The sequence below is a fragment of the Penaeus japonicus genome, unplaced genomic scaffold, assembly GCF_977035675.1.
Source record: "Penaeus japonicus unplaced genomic scaffold, GWHDUDI00000001_assembly GWHDUDI00000009, whole genome shotgun sequence".
NCBI lineage: Eukaryota > Metazoa > Arthropoda > Malacostraca > Decapoda > Penaeidae > Penaeus > Penaeus japonicus.
Genome location: NW_028234411.1, coordinates 43316378 through 43320144, shown reverse-complemented (window position 1 = coordinate 43320144; position 3767 = coordinate 43316378). Strand labels below are relative to the sequence as shown.

The 3767-nt window shown below is 29.0% G+C and overlaps 1 long non-coding RNA gene across 1 annotated transcript in view; it reads right to left on the bottom strand.

Moving 5' to 3' along the window:
• Positions 1 to 1691: 1691 nt before the first annotated feature.
• Positions 1692 to 3767, bottom strand: part of LOC147471404 (uncharacterized) — a 5039-nt gene continuing 2963 nt past the window's right edge. Inside the window, exon 3 of the long non-coding RNA XR_015191252.1 lies at positions 1692 to 2267. This is a non-coding gene — a long non-coding RNA (uncharacterized LOC147471404). The remainder of the gene's footprint in view (positions 2268 to 3767) is intronic.

Genomic DNA, 3767 nt, shown 5'->3' with positions numbered 1-3767 from the left:
CCCACTTGTGTTCTAAGGTGGCCTTTGCTAAATCTATTCCAGTGATGCACTTGATCCATTATAAGATAGATATACACCATGGAAGAAGATGAGGGTATAAACTGACTATGAATTCTGTATAGGATATGCGACTTAAAAAACATGATCAGATTATGTCAAACAACCAAACACACTCATGGTTTCTACATACTCAGACAATATATTCCCACCTGAAAAATCAGTACAGGTAAATGCCTTTATTAATACTGTTGTTGCAACTGCATTTCATAGATATGAGGATTAGGCTCTACGCATTTAGAGAAATGTGTGGATGGCAAAAAATGCATTATTGTGCTAATTTAAAAACAGAAAAGCACCATAAAACAAGCAAGTACATTAAAAGGCGATATTTTACTAGGATTTCTAAAATAAGCCTTTTATTTACCGTATTCTTTCCTCACAGTACATGCAATGGTAATTAAGATATGGACTAGTTACTGATAGATTTTTGGGTTGCTGGAACAGGTTACAATATATTATTTAGTAGAATTTTATTATGTCTTAAACAATTTTTCCCAAAACGTTCTCAAAACTTTTATTTGATCAAGCACAGTAGGTCATATTAGGCTTCTTTGGCATCTGAAGTGCCCAGAGGAGGTTGAGTTGTCAAAATTACAAATAGTATCATCTCTGCCATCACAAAATTAATTTTTAAACTAACAGATTTTCTGGATAAAGATGATATTGTCCAATTGCTCGATGAATTCTAATACAATTTTCATCTATGTTACATCTGCCACAAACTGAAATAAAGATTTTTGTTATTGTAAATAACAACCAGCCACATGTCACATTATCTTGTCTTAGCTCTGTATGCCAAAATGCCTCAGTAGTGATACCAATGCCAGGTGTTATTAAGGTAATGAACCAGTCCAAATATACATGGTGCATGATTGTCAGCATCTGTCGGAGTGCAATACAACAGGTGCAGAGGCCACAGCAATTGCTTGACACACTGCAACTATCTGTTATTTATTCATAATATTAAATAACCTCTTTATTCAGAATCTGCTACAGAAATTTCATGGATGAAAAATGTCCAAATATTTGACAATCTAAGAGTCAATACAGTGTTTGTTCAGATAATCTGTACTAGTCTAAAAGTAAAAAATATTTCCATGGATATACATTCTGCCCTTTGAAAACTGCTTGCAATATACGTATAATAAGTATGAACATGTACATATCTCAAAGACTTTATAGCTTTGATTGAAATTTGCTTGAATCATCATTTTGGTAACTTTGCCCATCTGCCTTTGGAGGCCTTACTGATTTTATATATATATATATATATATATATATATATATATATATATATATATATATATATATATTATATATATATATAATATATACATATATATACATATATATATATATATATATATATATATATATATATATTATATATATATATATAATATATATATATATATATATATATATATATATATATATATAAATATATATAGACATATATAATATATATAATATATATATATATATATATATATATATATATATATATATATATATATATATATATATATATATATATATATATTCTTTTTAAATTAACTCACTGTAAATTATTTAGTGATGTGAAGAAAAAAATCATACCCGTAGCACCATTGATATCTATTTTGTATTGAGAACATATCTATAGCTGATAACTATATGTCTTGACATCTTTAACAGCATATTTGATTTACAAAAGCTATATACATCTACTGGGAAACAAAAGGGTTCATCTACCCTCAGTACTGTAGGGCTTACATCTCTGGCCCCAACTGTCCCCTAACTTTTCAGTTCCTAAAGCTACAATTGTAATACAAAAATTGCCACAATGTCCACATGCTACACAAATCATTAGAACAAATAATACATCAACAGATAGCTTTGCTATGTATATCACAATTTCCTGATATATAACTTCTACTTTATATCTGTATATTTTTTTTCTACCATACCCCCGTCAAACCCCTTAGCCTTCCTCTGCTACTAGTCTCTGTTTACGATTCTTTAGATCCACCAGTGGCTATGTGACAGAATAACTTGCATGCAAGGAAGGTGATGAACTCTTACCAACCATAAACTTGGGAGCCTTTACTTCTTATAATTGCAGCTCTTTAATTTTTTCTTACCAAACATAACATTGTCTTCTCCCCTTTTCTTTTTCAAACAATTGGTTGGTAATTCATCTGTGGATCTACTGTGGAGAAACATTCCTGTAGGAAAAAAATATTACATTAAAATTTGTCTGTTCTTAAGTAAAATACATAAATGGCTAATAAAGTTATGTTTTAAGAACGATACACACAGAAACCCAGCCTCTTTAAAAATTAAACTTAGAAATGTTTCATTCCCAGAAACACATTATCAAATCTTCTGTGCATAGTTTAACTTCTGAGATCTTACCTGAAAATAAAAATTATTATATCTAAAGAAGATATATATATATCTAAATAACATACAATCAATAGTATTGTAACTGTAAATACATCATATAAAGATATCAAGCTTTGTTGACTATGCAATTATTAGTAAAGAAAGAACATCAGGAGTATAAAAAGATTCTTTTCTTGCATCAGTCTGATATAATCATATTCTGTGATGTGGAAGTCATATCAAAATTTAAAAAAAACATAATGGCAGTGACTGCTTTGCTTTCAGACTCCTCTTCAGAGTAAATATTCAGGACATGAATTCACACACACATCCATTCCATTAAATAAAACAAGTATGTGAAGATTTATACATACAAAATCTTAAAAATCATATTCTGTACACTGGGATTATTTCCTTTCTATTTTAAGATTCTCATTGTGAAGAAAAGATTTTGATAATAATGTACGTACTAAATGATGAACTTAATATTAGTAATATATAAGTATATGTGAACTTCTTGTTGTAATGATCTGAGAAACAAGTTACACTCAATAAAAAAAATAATAAACAGACTTTTTAAAATGCATAATGCCATGCACATGAGCCATGAATCACTTTCATAGTATCAAAGCCAGTGTGCATAGAGGTATTTGAAGTTTAAGCTGGAAAAACTTCCTCAACTTATAGGCCCTACATGTAGAGCCAGAAATTGAATTATTTACATATTTGCTACTGCTGCACATAAACTGAAAAAATAATAGCATAATGCACATAAATAAAGTAATCATGAATAAATCTACATTCATGGATGTATTTCAGAAAAGTAACAAACCACAAGAAAAAATAATGTTATATTGATAGTCAGCTGTGCTATGTTTTCATAACAAATGAAAATATCTTTACTGTTTTAGAAAGCTGCTTTTAACAACTGGATAAAAGGAAATATTGTACATTCCATAATCAATATAAAGAATAACATGAATATAATCTATAAATAATTTCTTAATTTGTTTCTTTTGCAGATCTTCCACTTCATCTCTTACTTCAGTAATTTCCATTCTTTAATCAGAAAATCATCAAGCATAATACCACTCAAATTATGACTATAAACTGTTATAGATTTGGTATGATCCTAGTGTTCTTGATGACTGAAAGTATATTTTGGATGACTGTCTTCACTTTGTTAATACTGAACTGATTGGACACAGCATCCAACAATGTTCAAATAAAGTCAACATCACAAAATAAGCTAATCGCACATATGAAGAACGGTTAATACTCTTAAGGGGCATTAAAGCATTTTTAAGAAATATTCATGGGTGACATGGCTTGAATATTCA